Source organism: Delphinus delphis, chromosome 7 (assembly GCF_949987515.2).
Source record: "Delphinus delphis chromosome 7, mDelDel1.2, whole genome shotgun sequence".
NCBI lineage: Eukaryota > Metazoa > Chordata > Mammalia > Artiodactyla > Delphinidae > Delphinus > Delphinus delphis.
This window is the reverse complement of record NC_082689.1, coordinates 114,186,782-114,203,783: the sequence shown is the minus strand read 5'-3', so window position 1 is coordinate 114,203,783 and position 17,002 is coordinate 114,186,782. Positions and strand designations below refer to the sequence as shown.

At 58.6% G+C, this 17,002-nt stretch overlaps 1 long non-coding RNA gene across 1 annotated transcript; it reads right to left on the bottom strand.

Moving 5' to 3' along the window:
* Positions 1-3,477: 3,477 nt before the first annotated feature.
* LOC132428227 (uncharacterized) lies at positions 3,478-5,150 on the bottom strand. The gene is made up of 3 exons (XR_009520085.1): positions 4,665-5,150; positions 3,941-4,027; positions 3,478-3,769 (listed from the first exon to the last, which is right to left on the bottom strand). It is a non-coding gene; the product is annotated as an uncharacterized lncRNA (long non-coding RNA).
* Between the last annotated feature and the right edge of the window lie 11,852 nt (positions 5,151-17,002).

The window sequence follows — 17,002 nt, the reverse complement described above, 5'->3', positions numbered from 1 at the left end:
AGGCAATGGCATTGAGCACCTGCTGGGCACCTGTCTTGACACATGTGGACACATTTAATCCTCCCAGTGTGGAGTGGTTTATGTTATACCCAATTTCCAGGTGGGGGAAGCTGAGGCTCCGAGAGGGGTTACGCAGCTGGTGCGAGGTGCTATTATTAGCTTTGGAATCCAGTTCTGTCTGACTCAAGCCTGAGTGTTTCCACTCTGTCACCTGTTAAGGGGAGGCCTGCAGCCTCCAGCCCTGGGAGGGACCGGCTGAGGTCAGGTAGGACAGGTGTTGAGAAGGTAGGACAGGTGTGTGCATGTGAAGGAGGTAGTCAGTGTTTGTGGAACCCAGGGCTCTGGTCTGGGACCATCTCTGGCAGTGGGTCATGGAGACGCTGGTGAAAGCTGGGGTCCCCCTCCCAGCAAACACTCCGGGGCCATCTTCACACCTTGTATTCTAGTTGTGGGGCTCCCCCATCTGCCTCACCAGGCACCCGCTGTGCTGCTGTGTTGCCTGTGCTCTGTGACTCGTCCTGGAGGGCCTGGGGCTGTGTCCTGGGGGCCCCGCTGACACAGGCTGGGTGGTGGGAGGGCTGGGGGATGTGGGAATGGACACCCAGGCACCCCCAGGGCAGGTCAGAGTGGGTGTAGGCCTCCTGGCTCTTTCATTTCCTTGACCCCCACCCCCATCCCAGTCCTGAGCCCTGGATGTGCTGTGAGGGAGGCGCCGCTGCTGGGAGGGGGAGGGGAGTTCTGGGCCGACCCTGCTGTGCAGCACCAGGGAAGTGTCTTCCCCTCTCTGGGCTTGAGATCCCCACCTGGAAGATGAGGGTTTGGTGAGAGGCTCCCCTTCAGCTGGAAAGTACTAGGTAGAGGACTGGGAGTGTGGTATCAAAGATAGCGGAGTCATGGCGGGGGGTGGGGGAGAGGGAGGGGGGCAGAGGCAGATGAAGGAGCTGTAAGCGGAAGTACGTTCTAGAATGGAGGGACCCGGGCATTCCCTTCTTCAGAAAACTCAGAGGAGGCCTCTTCGTGTAATACGTTCTAGAATGGGAGAGACCTGGGCATTCCCTCCTTCAGAAAACTCGAAGGAGGCCTTTTCCATGAGCCCACCCAGCCGAGGGGTCGTGCAAGGGTTCAGAAAGGACCAAGATGCAGTCCTGGCCCCTGGGGGCTGCTCTGGGAGGGCTGGTCCCAGGTTGGTCCTGGAGGCCTGGCTGCTGCCCGCCAGCTGCCCCGGGAAGGCTGCTCACTCGCCCCAGCGTGCAGGTGGCTGGAGTGGGTGGGTCTTTTTTCCCTGTGCTCCCAGCAGACCCCTGGGCCTGCCCCCTGCCCTAGACCTGTGTGCATGGGGTGGGGGTGGGGTCTGATTGGGATGGGGAGCTGCAGCCCAGTGAGTCTTGGGTGGCTGCTGGGTCCTGTGGACGGAGAGTGAGACGCAAGGGGCCTGGCCAAGACCCCAGACTCACCGCTGGGCTCTGATCCCCCGATCCAGCCACCTGTGCGTCAGCAGGAAATGGCCGGCTTGGGGCCGTGGAGGCTGGGGTGGGCGCGTGGTGGGCAGGCATCTTGGTAGCCCTTCTCCCAGAAGGGGCAGAAGGGTTACTGGGGGCGGGAGGGAAGGGTGCTCTGGGGCAGCCCTTGTGCGGCGGGCAGGGGGCCTTGGAGGCCGCACCGGGAGCCCTGAGCAAGGAGGGTCCCTTCTGCCCCAGAACCTGGGGCCTCTCCCACCCAGAAACCCCCTCCTGTCTCAGCTGTGAAGCTTCTTTCTTTAGAGGGACCGCACCTGGCCCCCTCCCCAGCAGTTGCAGAAGCAGTGCTGGCTGGGAGGGCCCGGGGGTCCCACGCTGGGGGCGGCTCTGTCGGGTGTGTCTGTGTGTGAATGTGAATGAGTGTGTGACTGCAGGTCCACGTGCAGGTGTGTATAAGTGCGCCAGCATGAACCAGTGTGTAAGTGTGTGTGACTTTGTGAGTGTGTGTGCTTAAGGATCGTGTGAGTGTGTGTAAGCGTGTGTGAGAGTTGCTGGGGGAGTTTATGAGTCTGTGTGCATGCGTGTGAGTGTGTGCTGGCGGGGCTGGGGGCAGGGGTCCCGTGCCCCCCGCTCTCCGCCCGGGTCCTGGCCCCGTCGCGGCTGTGGGGCTGCTGCATCTCCCGGAGCGTGGGTTGCAGACGGGGGCGGGGCCTGCAGGCCCCCTGAGCCCCGTGGGTCTGCAGGCCCGTGCCCTGCACGGCCAGTGAGGGGCAGGGCAGGGGAGCACAGTGGTGGCTGGAGATACAATGTGGGGTCTCAAGCAGACGTTTCCTCCAAGTGGACCCGCTGTCTGGGGGACGCGGGGGAGTGCATCTGGGCTTCAGCTTGGGGCACCTGAGCCCAGGGTGAGCGGGGCATAGAGCACAGAGACTCTCGGAGGGGGCAGGCAGGCCCACCTGGCTGACTGATGGGTCCCCTCCTGCAGCCTCGCGGCCTCCTGAGCCAGCTGGTCCCCGTCCTCAGAGACCGGGGCTGGCGTGGGCTGTCCTGGCCTCCCCTCCTGGCCTTCTCCCCGTCCTGGCCTCCTCCCTGTCCTGGCCTCCTCTCCATCCTGGCCTCCCTCCTGGCCTCCCCGTCCTGGCCTCCTCCCCTCCTGGCCTCCCCTCCTGGCCTCCTCCCTGTCCTGGCCTCCCCTCCGTCCCGGCCTCCCTCCTGGCCTCCTCTCCATCCTGGCCTCCCTCCTGGCCTCCCCTCCTGGCCTCCTCCCTGTCCTGGCCTCCCCTCCGTCCCGGCCTCCCTCCTGGCCTCCTCCCCATCCTGGCCTCCCCTCCTGGCCTCCTCCCCCGTCGTGGGGCACTGGTTTCAGCCTCCCAGCTTCCTGGCTGTCGTCTCCTGGCCACGTCCCACCCCTCCTGTGACTCAAACTGCTCCCCTGTTTGTCCTGACTCAGTCGCAGGAGCTCATGCTGCCGCCCACACAGCCAGAGAAGATAATTAAGGGAGCGAAGTGGGTTATCTGCCAGGTTCCCAGGGCAGGTGATAGAGGTGGGGGCTGCGCGGAGCCCTGGTCTCCGTGGCCTGTTTCAGGAGAGTGGAGGCAGGGCAGCAACAATAATAATCATCGTTGGCATCTGGCATCTACTGAGGGCTTTCTCTGAGCCAGGGGTACCATGTTATCGAGCTCACTGTGTACAGAGACGTTAGCCAGCTCACCAAGGACACACAGCGAACTAGGGGCAGGGCTGGGGTATGACCCTAACCGCTGGGCTGCATCCCAGACCTGGAACCACCGCCTCTGTTCTCCTGCCCACACCTGTTGGAGCGCAGGTTGGTGCTGTCTGGGGTCAGCGTGTGTTTGTGTGTGTATGTTGTGTCACGGGTGTGTTTGTGTTTAGGCAAGTGGGGAAAGAAAACAACACCCGCATCCTTTCTCAGCCCCGTAGACATCACTGCATGGGGAAGGAATGTGGATTCGGCAAAACATTTATTTCTCCGTAGTACGTAAATATCTTGGGGTTTCTCAGTTCTCAGAAAGGCATCTATTACTCAGGTCTTACTTAGCATCATGAAAGGGGAAGCCTGGTGTGGACACACACACGCGCACACATGCACACACGCACACACCCTTTAGCCGCTGGAAAGCAGACGCTCCTTGGATTTGGATGAGGCAGGCGTGTTGAGACCAAGGTCTAATTGCTGGGCTCCGGCTGGGAGGTTGGCAGCCACCAGCCTTGTGTCATCTTCCGTTCCTTCTTTCTGTTAAGCAGACGGCCGTCTCTACGGACACGCAGGGCCTGGTGGGCTGTCCCATTGCTGGATGGGAAAGAAGGAAGGGTGGGAGAAGAAGGGAGAAAAGAAAGAGGAAAAAAAAGGAATGAAAGAGAGTAAGGAAGATAAGGGAGAGGGATAAAGAGAGAGACAGATTGACTGCTCAAAGCAGACGCTGCAGGTCTTTCCAGGGGCGTGGGGGTGGCTGTCACTCACTCCACCTCTCCAGCAGGAAGATGGATTTCCCCGCAGGCGTGTGTCCCGGGATCCAAGGGGGATGACGAACGCGGAGGCCCTGGTGCCCTAGGAATAGATGGAGTTACTGACGGATACAGATAGGAAACCTCAGCTCGGAGAGGTGAAGCCTCCTGCCGAGGTCCCCCAGCTGGTAGGTGGCAATGCTGGGCCTCATCTGCCTGGCCCTGGCCAAGCTGTCCCCTCCCACTAGGAGGACACTGTTCCCCTGATTCAGATCCCCGTAACCCTCTCCGATGGTCCCTCTCCGGTGAGCCTTCCCCATGCTCTGGGCGGGATGGCCCTGCCCGTCCTTCACCAGGAGTTACCGTGACAGTGACCATGACAGTGACACTCGCTGGTGGACCTGCCCTTCAATCCACCCTCACAACTGGATACCTCCTAAAGGGCTCAGAAACTGCAAGGCCAGGGGCTTGGCCCAGTAGAGGTAAAGTGAAGGGGCTTGTGGGGGACCCAAAGGCCATCTAGAATATGCCATTGGTTGCCAAGTGTCAAGGAGCATTGGTATCAGGATGCAAAGCTTCACCGTATAAACGCATGTTAATCCTGTCTCCCCTTTGCTCAAAGCCTTCAATGACTCCCAGTTCCTTCCGTGTCAAATCCAGACTCTGGCCCCTGTTCTCCTTCTGTGCAGCCTGGTCCCTGGCTGTCCCCTGCCACCTGCACTTCTCAGCACCTGTCTTACCTTTCCTACCTGTTGTGGGTGTTGCCTTGCCGTGAGTGCTCCGAGGATAGGCTTCAGGGCTGGCAGGCTCCAGGGACCCTTTTTCTGTCCCCAGGGCCTGGCCCACAGACCCCAAATATGCCGGGAACAGAGCCAGCAGCCAGACCTTGGCTCTCTCTTAGCTCTTCCCCAGGCCCTGGGAGCTGAGCCCAAGGGGCCGGAGGTCAGGCTCCCCTGCAGGCTTGTCTCTGAGCGCCCCTGATGTCTCCCCATGCCCGCCCTGCTCAGACGCTCCTTCCCTTCCCTCGGTTCCAGCAAGTAAACCCGAGCCCGAGGGGGCTTGGAGGGTGCACGGAAGTACTGGAGATGTGGAAACAGGGGCCTGGAGCGGAATGTGAGTTCTCCAGGCGGTCGTGGCAGAGAGGTTCCCAGGGCCCGGTTCCTCTCTCCCAGTGAAGCACACGGTATCAGGCTCTGGAGGCTTTTCTGACGTGTTTCTGAGCAATGTTACGTCTCCGGAGGCTGGCGAGGTGACCCCCGCACCCCCCCAGCCCACAGCTGTCAGGCTGTCTGCTGACCGCAGCGAGGCATCCTTGCTGTCCGGGCCTGGACCTGGCTCCGCCCCCTCCCGATGCACCCGAGTCCTGAGTGGCTGCAACGTGTCCCCCACACGTCTCTTTACTCCCCATTGGCTCTTGGCAGAAGCCTCTCTCTGCCACGTTTCCTCGTCTGGGAAAGGAGCCACTAGCTGTGCCCACGCCTGGGGCTGTTGGGAGATTGGGGTGGGAGATTAAAAGTCGAGCACCCAGCAGGAGCCAGGCCCTCCCAGCTTCCAGGGCCTGTGTGGAGGGGCCAGGCGTGCGGGACACCACCTGTGGGCGGTGGGTGTGATGAGTTCCCAGGGAAACAGGGCTGAGACTTTGGAGCCAAACCTGACCACACTGGCACTGGCTCTGCAGCTCTGGGCAGTTTACTGTTGACCTCTCTGAACCTCAGTTTACTCATCTCTAAAATGGGGATCAGAACAGAACCCTCGTCGTGGGCGTCAAGACGCAAACCAGCGACGTGGAAGGGGCTCTTATGCGGGAAGGAGCTCAGTAGCTACGAATCCCCCAACTCAGTTTTCCTCTGGATCTCTTAAAGGTGTGGCCATTTTAGCCAAACCTCTTGGAACCGAAAAACAGGACCCAGACAGGTAGCCTCTTGGCGGTGGGATTTCAGACCCTGGGGGTGGGGCGGATCCTGGGGAGTTCAGGAAAGGCGGTACCTGTCAGAAGCAGCAGTCCTGCCTGAACCTGGAGGCCTGGGTCGGAGGCATGATGTCACCCGGGCATGGCGCTGGATCTTTCTGGCAGTTTCTTACCTGTGAAGGAGGCTGACGGCCTCGGCCTTGCTGGTGCCTGGTCGCTATGGATGGGTGGGCGCTTGGCTGCTGGTGGCAAGAAAACGGTTTCATTGTTGGCGGTTCCTCTTTTACCCTTAATGATTCTCTTGTTCTACGAGGAGTGGGCATGCGGCCCCCAAGTCATTATCCCCCTTGGGGTCCCCTCGTCAGGTTTGGGAGATAAGGCATGTCCGGTCCCCTTTGAGGAAGGAAGCTGGGGTTTTTGTATAATATCAGCTCCCGCCGGCTCTTCCCCAAATCTTCTCCACTTGGCTTTTTCTGGATCTCCCGCTCGGTTTCTGGCCCCTTCCACGCCCAGCACTCTGTGGCCATTGTCTCTCCTGGTGGGAAGGTAGGCAGGGGTCCAGAGGGTCCACCTCCACCTCGGAGGGTCTCAGCACAGGCTCCCCCGACCTGGCCGCACTCCAGCCCTCGTGGGGCCTTGGTCACGGGCAAGGATGGTTCAGTGGCTCTGGCTTGGGTGCTCTGGGCCACAGGAGAAGCAAAGCAGTTGGCACAGTTCTGGGCTTTTAAACGTTTCCTTTGGGGATGACTGGAGTGGGCCCTTGGTGGGAGGGGAGCTGCAGGGGAAGACTGAGGTTTTGAAGACCGTTTTCACAGTATTTCTGATAAATTCATCTTGGGGCTGCCCAAGACTTGGGGCCCGCCTGGAGGTTTCCAGCCCAGTTTCCTGGCCTCTGAAGGAGAGGGGCCTCACTTAGGATGGGAAGCCAGACGCCCTGGTGGATGCTGGACCCCGTGGGGGCTGTGAATGGAAAGTGCCGAGACCCCCAGGCTGCGTCTCCTGCCTGGCTTCTCCCTGTCCTAGTGTCTCCTCTGTAAGCGGAAGGTGGTGATGATTCAGAGTGAAGTTGTAGGAAGGGAAGCTTGCTCTGGTGGCCCTTGAAGGGACCTCCTCTCTGCCGGCAGAGGAGCTGGGCGGGCAGACCGTCCTCCTTTGCCCTGCTGCCATCGGGGCACTGGGAGCAGTAGCCCCCTTTCTGAGGCCTGGGAGGCCACGCCTCCTCAAAACTGGTCACTTGCCGAGATTACTCCTACACCCCTATCCTTCGTGGTTAGAAGCAAGGCTAGATTTGTAACGTCTCCCGGCATTTTCTCTATTTTCATTACTAAATAGCATTTTAACGGAAAAAGCAGTATGACTTTACATTAAGGAACATTGCCAGAACCCAGCATGACCCCAAGTCCCATCATCCTAACACAAGAGTTTTTTTCCTATATATTGTCTCCAGTTTATTCTCCAGTTGGAGTTATGGGATACATTCAAGTTTGCTGTATTTTCACCTCCCGCACGATCTCAAACATTTCTGTCTTCATAACAGTGACCTAAAATAGCTGCAACACTCTTCCACTGTGTTGCTAAAATACAATGTATTAGAAACGATCTCCCTCCTGTTAACATGGAGGTGGCTGCCAGGGCTTTGCAAGCGTGGATGGGGGGACATGTTGCACGTGGTCTGGTCCGCGGCAGGCCAGGGGCTTAGCAGATGCTTTCCTGCAGGTGGTGGGCTTTTAGCAGTCAGGCTGGCTGCAGTTCTGCTCCCTGGTACACCCTAAAGCCACACGCCACCCAGCAGGTCTCCTTTGCTTTAAGTGCCTTCTGCTTGTGAGGCGCTGTCTAGATGTTTCGTAGTCGTGAAATCACGATCATTCGTAACAGCCCTGGAACATCAAATTCTTGGCTCCGTTTTCCATCAAGCGATTCTAAAGTAAGGAGGAGCTGGGTCACGTGCCCCCAGTTTCCGGCAAGAGGCCGACCCGGGCTTTGGATCCGGTGCTTCACGGCACTGCCTGTCCTTTGGTGAGCTTCCCACCCCCGGGGGGTGATCTCGCAGAGGCTGGATCATGAAGTGTCTAGAGTACTTTAGATCAGGGTTTCTCTGCCCTGGCTGGGTAATTCTCTGTTGTAGGCGGCTGTCCTGATCACTGCAGGGTGTTTAGCAACATCCCTGGCCTCTACCCACTAGCAGCTAGTAGCACAGTTTGGAAACAACAAAAAATGTCTCTGGGTGTTGCCAGTCATCCCCTGGGGGTCAAATTCACCCCCAGTTTCTCAGCTGCTGGAGAGGATTCCTGAGTCGGATGGGAGGTTGGTGACTGGATCTCTGAGGACCTCTGGGACCTTGTGGGGCTCCCCACATGGTGGGATCCCTTGGTGGACTCTGTCCGCATCTGTAGTGGTTGATTGGAGAGACTGGGTATGGTGACATTGTGGAAGGAGTCGTGGGACCCAGGTTCAGAAGTGCCTCTTCTACGTGTGGACCCAAAGTCCAGACGCAAAGCCTCCCAATCATGCGATGTGCCCTGGGGCGGGTACCCTGCTCCCAGTAATGACGGTGGGTGACAGTCCTGTGACCGGGGGCACCTAACCCTTTACCTTCTCTGTGGCTTCTGGCCATTTTGGAGGACTCGCCTCATTTGAGGAACCTTGCGTGTCACCCTGGTCTCTGACAATGGGCTGGGACGTCCTGGAGCATCTTCCCGGGGGCGGTGCTGTCAGGAGTCCAGAGCCGAGCCCACCCGTGGCACCTCGACTCACACATCAGGCCGGGGTGGGGGGGGCGGCACTGGCAGGGAGACTGTGATTTGCGGGGCTGCGAGTAGACTTGGGCTTTAAAGAGTCCTCTCATTTCCTCTCCGGAAGCCTTCAAAAGGCCCTGGGAACAAAAGGAGCTTGATTGAGTGTCCCTTGGAGAGCTTCATCGAGAGGGGGGGAAGAACAAGCAGCACACACTACAAAGCCACTTCATTCTGCGTATGGTGTCATGCCAAGAAGCACTGAAGTGCGGGGACAAGCAGAGAGGCATGCTCTTTTTATCAAGAGAGTGTGGATTGGCGGTTAGAGCCGAGGACAGCCATCAGCAAACTGTGCAGGGATTTTGGCACCCCTCACTCCTCTCCAGCCTCCTCCCTCCAGCCTGCTCCATTCCTGTTCCCTTCTACTTAGAGACATTAACTTTTTATATGACAGTCACTTAAGGCCTGACCTTATCCCAGGGCACTTTGCATTTCAATAGGCTGTTCTTGAAAAATGGAAAAGCTTCAAATAAGTGAGTCTCTAATGGTAGAATTTCAGGTAGTGAGTAGGAGGTGACTTTTTTTTTTTAGCCAGAGAAGTGACTCTCTAATGGTAGAATTTCAGGCAGTGAGTTCTGTCAGACACCTTCTAGGCTGCATCTTTCTGTCAGACTCTCAGGGACAGTTAAATAACCTTAACAGCCATCGACTGTGTGGCAGGCAGTAGTAGGGGACGGTTTAGAAGACGGCTGACTTCAGAACGCTGGGTTTATTACTCTGATGGCTCCCACTCATTGCATATTTGTAGGACACTGACCATGTGTTGGGCAGTGTGTCAGGGGCTGGGAGCAAATGTCAAAGAGCCAGACCACCCGGAGAGATGGTTAAGCAGACTGGAAGTGTCTCCCGAGCGCTGTGTGATGTGGGAACCCTGGAGGCCCTCCTGGGGGAGGTGGTGCTGGCCTTAGGCTTCAAGGTGTAAATAGGAGTTCATTGGGCAGGGGTGGGGAGAGCATGATCGCAGAGGCTGACAGGCAGTGTCTGGGGGTTGCAGACTTCTGGAAACACCACAGTGTGAAGGACGAGGTCTGAGTTGGTGGGAACAAGGCTGAAGAGGTAGGGAGGGCATGGGCCTTGGGGGTTCCCTGTGCCCAGATGTGCAGTTTTCCACAGGCTCTGAGGGTCAGTACTCACCCTCTGCTGGACACTGGCCTCAGGCTTCCCTCTCGCTGCCCAGACACTGCCCTCCATCTGCTTTAGCAGACCTTTCTGGACCTCGCCTGTCCTCCCTTTAAAGATGCTTATACACCTGTTCCTCCAGCAAGCCCTCCCTGACCTCCCTCAGGTTAGCCCAGGCCCCCTGTGGCCTCCTGAGCTAGTCTATCAGGAAGCGTATTCTCATTGTCACTGTCTGTTTCGTTTCAGCCCTGTCCCCCCTTGGCTGGGCGCTCTGGGAGAGCAGTGCTGTGTTTAATTCACCTTTGCGATCAAGGTCACAGCCCAGGCTTGCCACACAGTGGGCCCTTGGGAAATGGTGATCTCACTCTTGTCCTGAGCCTTGGAGCCCTGGGACTTCCCTGGCCTCCCTGAGTGGGCATGTGCTCAGGCTGCAGCCCACCTACCTAGGGCTGGGTGGGTGTCAGGTTCCAGGCCTGAGGGCCCAGACAACCGGTTAGGGCTGTGATGTGTGACGGCCAGGGGACGGGAAGGCAGTGTGCGGGCATGTGGTCTCCCAGGCGTGCAGGAAGCCCAGGAGAGGTGGGGACTGGCTGGGCAGGGTCCCGGCCCCACCTGGGACAGCTTAGCAGGTGTGCAAAGCTGCCAGCCGAAGGCGGGACACTCCTGTTGGCTTCAGTGGCCAGGGTGGTGCTGGCACAGCCTGGGGAAAACCCGTGGCTGAGTCTGGCAGAGACACCGATGGAAGAGCTGGGTGCGGGCATCGCCTGGGCCATGTGGGGAAGGCCGTGGCCGGGCAAGTCAGAGCAGCGTGCTGCGCAGGCTGAAGCAGGAGATGCCGGCCCACCCACTGGCCTGGTTTCCCCCAGAGCCTTGAGGGCAGAGCAGCTGCCCTAGATCTGCAGCCAGCCCTTCCCAACCTGCTCTGCTCCCTACCCCAGGCCCAGCACCACCTGCAGAGAGGGAGACCTCAGGCCTAGGAGATTGTTGGTGCTCAGTATACAATTGCTGGTCCGTGGATGCAGGTGGCTGCGGTCTGTTTACTTGTGTCCTGTCTGTGCTCCCCACGTGCCCAAATTCCTGTTTCTACCCAATTGTGGCATGACATGACACTCCCCGGGGGGTCCTGCCTGCCCATCTCGCTGGTGGGGCGCTGAGCCCAGAGATGGGGGGACACTTACCCAGAGCTGCACAGCGAGCGAGTCACGGTACTCAGGGGAGTGATGTGGCCAGCTGAGGCCAGCCAGCTGAGGCATGAACTGCTAAGGAGCCTCGTGATAGTTCCTTTGCATCGTTGGCAAGGAAGGGGCTGCTCTGTGTATGAGCTGCCTGGGCAGGGGACGTTACCAGGTGACCTCTGGAGGCTTTTCTTGGTGCTGGACTCTGGGATCAGAGGAAGATGTGCTTTGGGTCCTAGAGGGGCTCCTTGCCTGGCAGCCTCGTGATTCCAAGGGTCCTCAGCAGGCCTAAAGCAGGGAAATCAGACCAAGGTCCTCTCCACCTCTGGACAAGTTTAGCCTCTTCCTGCAGCCAGCCCAGAGCTGCCCCTGCCACCCAGCTGGGGGCCAGCGCGGCCCAGGCCACTGCTCAGGAGAGCCTCTGTGACTTTGGTCGCTTGCGCCGAGATGTTTGGACAGATTTGTCCAGGGTCTGCAACAGCCCCACCCCCGCCATCCCAGACCTGGGCCGAGGCCGGGGTCCCCCTGCACCTAGGGGCCGTGGTTTGGGTTATGATTAGAAGGACATGGGAAAGCCACCCGTACCGTGCCTCTGACTCCAAAATGCCATTCCCCAGCCTACAGTTCCACTGGGAGCAAAGAGCTCCTTGGGATGCGTAACGGCTCAGAAAGCAACTTTTAACCAACAAACACTCAATTTTTTATTTGTCTTGAAAACGGTGTGCGCTTACAGCACAGGAGGTAAGTTTCCATACACTTGGGTCCTCGGCACTGTCCATGGCAAAGCCTTCCCTCCCAAGGGTTTATGCGTTAAGGGAAGGGGTGCAGTTCATATGCCAGTAGCGGTTTTGCCCTCAAGAGCTTTTCCATCACTGAGCTGGCAAACACTGCCTGTGACAGGCATTAGGGGCTGCTGACAGCCCCCCTCCTGGCCTCACAGCCAGCCTGTGCTGTCGTCCACCTCCCCTGTGCTGCTGGGTCCCAAGAGCCCCCCCAGAGCCTTGTGGGCAACGGGGCTTGAGGTGAGGCTAGGAGAAGAGGAAGGTTCTCTCAGTTTGTGTGTTGAGTCGTCATCAAACGTGGAGTAAGCCTTTGTCCGGGGCCGGCATAACGGGCGTGGGCACGGCAGTGGTACTCAGAGTGCAGCCACATTGGGACTTCCCTGGCGGTCTAGTGGTTTAGACTCCACGCTTCCAATGCAGGGGTGCAGGTTCGATCCCTGGTCGGGGAGCTAAGATCCCACAGGCTGCGTGGCCAAAAGAAAAAAAATAAAAGAATACAGTGACGCGGGAGTTTGCCCTTGGGGGGCACAAGGCAGAACTGGCCTGGTGGGGGGCTGGCAGGGCAGGCTCTGGGGAAGTAGCATTGCAGGCAGAGCTGGAAGTGTGTTAAACTGGGCGATTTCGGGGTGGACCTAGGGGGTGGTGAGCCTGGAGGGGTGGACGGGGGCAGATCCCGGAGTGGGGCCTTGGTGCCATGCAGAGTATTTGGACCTTGTTATGCAGCCACTTCCCCGCCTTTCTGGTCCTCTTCCCGCCTCAGAGCCTCCTTTGGGGGGTTTCTCCACTCACTGGGTCTCTGTCCTTGACTCCCGCCCGTCCCCAGGCTCGGATGAAGGGGCCCTGGCAGGGGCCTTGGTGCCGGTGATGCCCGTACGCCAGGCCTGTTCCTGCCGTGCCCTCCACCACCGGGCCCCTGCGGGTGGGCACCTCCCCGGCCTGCAGCCTGCCCAGGGCCGTCTGTTTTTCCTCCTTGGGGCAGAGGCAGAGCTTGTTTCTCCCCCGCCGCCGCTCAGGAATCGCGCCTCAGAAGCACACAATGCAGCTGTTAAAATATCTGGGTCTGGCCTGGCGGCTGCACAGCAAACCCCTTGTTCACCTCGCAGACAGCGCGCCCAGGGGCCGAGCTGGGCCTGCCTCTGCTGGCCGCCTGCTGGGGGGGTGGGGCGGGGAGAGACCCCGGGCCTTGCTCGGGACTTCTGCTGCTTTGGGCCTGTCCACGGAGGAAGGGGACAGACAGCAGCATTTGGAATCGGCAGGACGGCACGTTCCAGAGAGATGCCAGCCTGAGCGTTTGCACGTTAGAGCCCAGAGGCCCAGACACCTGTGGTGGGGCGTCAGGATGGAGAGGAAGGGGGGCCACGGGCTGCCTTGTCCAGTCTCGGACAGGCCTGCTGCCGGTGCCGGGGCTCCTGGGTCAGGTCTTCCTGCCCCAGTTGGCAGACAGGTGGGTGGTCTCGCTGGGGCTGCAGTTAGGATAACGTGGTGGGCATTTGAGTCGGAACCCCTGTATATGCCAGGCCCTGTGTTCTTAATCCTCTCCATGAGGGACACGCCATTGTCATCCCCATTTTACAGATGAGGAAACTGAGGCTTGGGGGGACTCAGTTCTTATTCATCGCTCTAGGTAGCGCTGGAATGCGAACGTGGACCTTTCTCCAGAGTCTGCCCTCCCCGTGTGCCCCCCCCCCCCCCGAAGGTGCCGGCTGCTGCTGACGTGTGCAGGGGGTGTTGTCAAAGTCTCAGAAGCAGCACCAAGAGGTGGGTTGGCTCTGACTAGGGTTCAGGTGGGAGGGCGTTAGGCAGGCTTCCCAAGGTTTAAAGCGTGGCTTCCTTGCGTAGAGCAGGGAGGAGAGAATGTTCTGGGCAGGAAAGCAATGGGACAGAGGCAGGGGGATGGAGATGACCTGGTATTTTCAGGGAGTGAAACCACGTGCAAGGGAGTGGAAGCTGCAATGCCATCTGAAGGGTGAGCTCTTACCCACACCCTTCCGGAAAGAAAAAGCCTCTTGCCCAGCTCTGGGCCCCCTGACGCCCATCTCCCCTTATCTGAGCCTGGCTGCTGCATTTCCCATCGTTGGGGCCTCCCTGGCTGCTGTTCTGGCCCAGCAAGTCAGTGCATTGGGGTCATGATCTGTTTTCCGGCGCACCAGCAAGCCCAGGGGCTGGGCACATGAGGGAGCTTTCCTACTTGGAAAAATACATTCAAGGAACGATAAAGAAGCAGGTGCCCCGCTAGGAGAGTGGTTTCTGCATGGTGCCCGCCTCTGGCCACAGCGGGTAGAGGGGAGGCCTTTGACCTGAAGCTCCTGGAAGCAGCTGGGGTTGTGGCAGCCAGGCTGGCTGGCTGGCGCGGCAGAGGTGTGTCCGAGACTCCAGAGGCACAACTCCTCACTAAACCTCGGTCTCCCCCAATCCTGTCTTCCTTGGAAAAGGGTGCCCACTTGTAGGGGTTCGCCTGCCTGGCCAGCCTTGGGCCAAGCCCCATTGGGGACCCTATGTTTGCAGAGCCACTGCTGCAGGGTGTTCATGGCCCTGCGGGGAAGCTTGACCGCCTTCTTAACCATGCTGAGAGTAGGGAGGATGCTCTGTGTTACAGGGGAGGGGACGGAGGCTCAGAGAGGGAAAGCCGTGTGGCTGGACACACCACTGATGTGGACCGCGCTGGCCCAAGCATCAGCGTCTCTCACTCTGGAGAGGAAAATACACACATTTTAAAAGAAGATTATTTTGTCCCTGGCCGTGAAGGGCAAGCAGAGCGTCCCCAGCTTGGCGCCGTCCTGGGGAGCCCTCCCCTCACCCCCGTCCCGGTCCCTTCAGGATGGGAAAGCGAGTGTCAGTTTGATCCAGGGGGTCTGAGCCGAAGCCCATGTCTGGCTCCCTCATGCCTTCAGCATGACGGGCTAGGACGCCCTTTGCTTTCCCGTGGCTGCCCTGGCACTGTGGTGCTGGACGGCTGTCCCTAGGGTCTGGAGCGCCCTTTAGAATGTCCATTTTCTAGGTGGCAACACTGAGGTGACGGGAGATGGAAAGACTCAGTCATCATCCACTCAGGGAGGATGTTGACGAGTCCTCGGGACCTTGGGGCCATGAGAGAGAGAGTCTGCTGCCATCTTTTTAGTTACAGTGTCGTTATAATTATCATTACCAGAACTTCCCTGGTGGTGCAGTGATTACGAATCCGCCTGCCAATGCAGGGAATACGGGTTCAAGCCCTGGTCCGGGGAGATCCCACATGCCGTGGAGTAACTAAGCCCATGTGCCACAACTACTGAGCCTGCGCTCTAGAGCCCGCAAGCCACAACTACTGAGCCCATGTGCCACAACTACTGAAGCCCGTGCACCTAGAGCCTGTGCTCCGCAACAAGAGAAGCCCCCGCTCGCCGCAACTAGAGAAAGCCCGCGTGCAGCAATGAAGACCCAACGCAGCCAAAAAAAAATAATTAATTAATTTTTAAAAACCCCATTTTTAATTATTACCTTTTATCAGCGTCGCATTGGCGACGCATCTTTCACTCCAGGAACTTTCACGTGTTTTATCTCATTTGATCACAAAAATAAGTCTATGATCAAGGCTGGCCGGGTGTTTATTATGTGTATGTGTATCCAGGGTGTGTGTGTGTGTGTCTGTATCTCTCTACACATACGTGTGTGTGTGTGTGCGTGCATGTGGTGTGTGCATCTGTATGTGACTTTGTGTGCACTTGTGGGTGGCCCTGTATGAACGTGTGACAGTGTGTATATGTGTGCCCACGCTCACACAGGTGACTGTGTACATGGTCGTGGTTGTTGCTGTAGGTTGTGTGTGCTCTTCGTGTGTGCCCACGCGTGTGGGGCCCAGGCAGTGTGCCGCACGGGTGAGATCAGACAGGAGGTGAGAACACCAGGGCCCCGAGGTGGCCAGGATCGCTGGGAAGCGAGGTTTCACCTCTCTCCCAGAGGCTGATTTCGCCTGGGGAAGCTGCTCTCATTCCTGTGACTCGCTCATCAGGAGAGCTCAAAGCAGCCAGGTGGTAGGATTGCAGGGTTCAGAGCGATTTGGTCATTCTCCTCTGATTATCTTTTTTAATTAATTAATTTATTTAATTTATTTATTTTTGGCTGCGTTGGGTCTTTGTTGCCACGCGTGGGCTTTCTATAGTTGTGGTGAGTGGGGGCTACTCTTCGTTGCGGAGCACGGGCTCTAGGCGCTCAGGCTTCAGTAGTTGTGGTGTGTGGTTCAGTAGTTGTGGCTTGCAGGCTCTAGAGCGCAGGCTCAGTAGTCGTGGTGCACAGGCTTAGCTGCTCCGCGGCATATGGGATCTTCCCAGACCAGGGCTCGAACCCGCGTCCCCTGCATTGGCAGGCGGACTCTTAACCACTGAGCCAGCAGGGAAGCCCTCTGATTATTAATTTCTTCTTCAAGCCCGTCCTTTCACTCCAAGTTCTTCATCTTTGCTGTGCTGTGGCCCCCTCCTCAGAATAATGCTGTAAATGCATAGGATAAAATGCATAGGATTGGGAGGGATAAATTAGGAGTTTGGGATTAACATATACACACTACTATATTTACAATAACCAACAAGGACCTACCGAGACCCTGGGCGGCAGGGGTGCTGTGTGCAGCTCCAAATGGAAGGGAGCTTCTCCTGGCTGCAGGTCCGGTGTCCCCCCTTTCCCGGGCAGAAGCCCAGGAGCGTGGCCTCCCGGGTAACGTGGAGGTGTTGACTCTCTCCTTGCCCCGTGGGCGCTGTGCTCTCAGCCCCTCTTGTTCTGGAACCTTTTGTGGAGCCCATGGGCAGTCCCCCAGCATATCCCACAGGCCGCCAGCTGAGGTCTGGGGACCCGAGGCCCCGCTCTGCTGTCCCCAGCTGGGCTTCCTGGGACCCTGGGCGCCTGGTGTTTACCCAGAAATTGTGCTAATTCCGGTAATTCCTGTGACTTACACGCAGCCTCTCGGCTCTGTCTGCTGCTTTCCTCTCCTGGAAGGGAGGGGGAGGGGGAGGGCCGTGGCTGATCTGTGGAAAACGAGGCCTGTGACGCAGTGGTCCCTGCAGGGGACACCCCGCTCCCCGATTGGGTCAGCTCCCCATGGGCGCTCGTGGAAGCCCAGGCACTCCCGGGCCCACTGCTGTCTGAATACATCCCCTCCCTGCTACTCTGTCCACCTGGTCCTGGGGTGGCCTCGCTCTGAGGCTTCGGGCAGCATTCCAGCCAGAGGACCTGGCTCTAGACCTGGGCCCTCTCCCTCCATTGGAGAGTGGCTTTGGGCAGCTCACCTCTTCCTCTGTAAGAATCGGGAGGATGCCATTCCCTCTGACAACG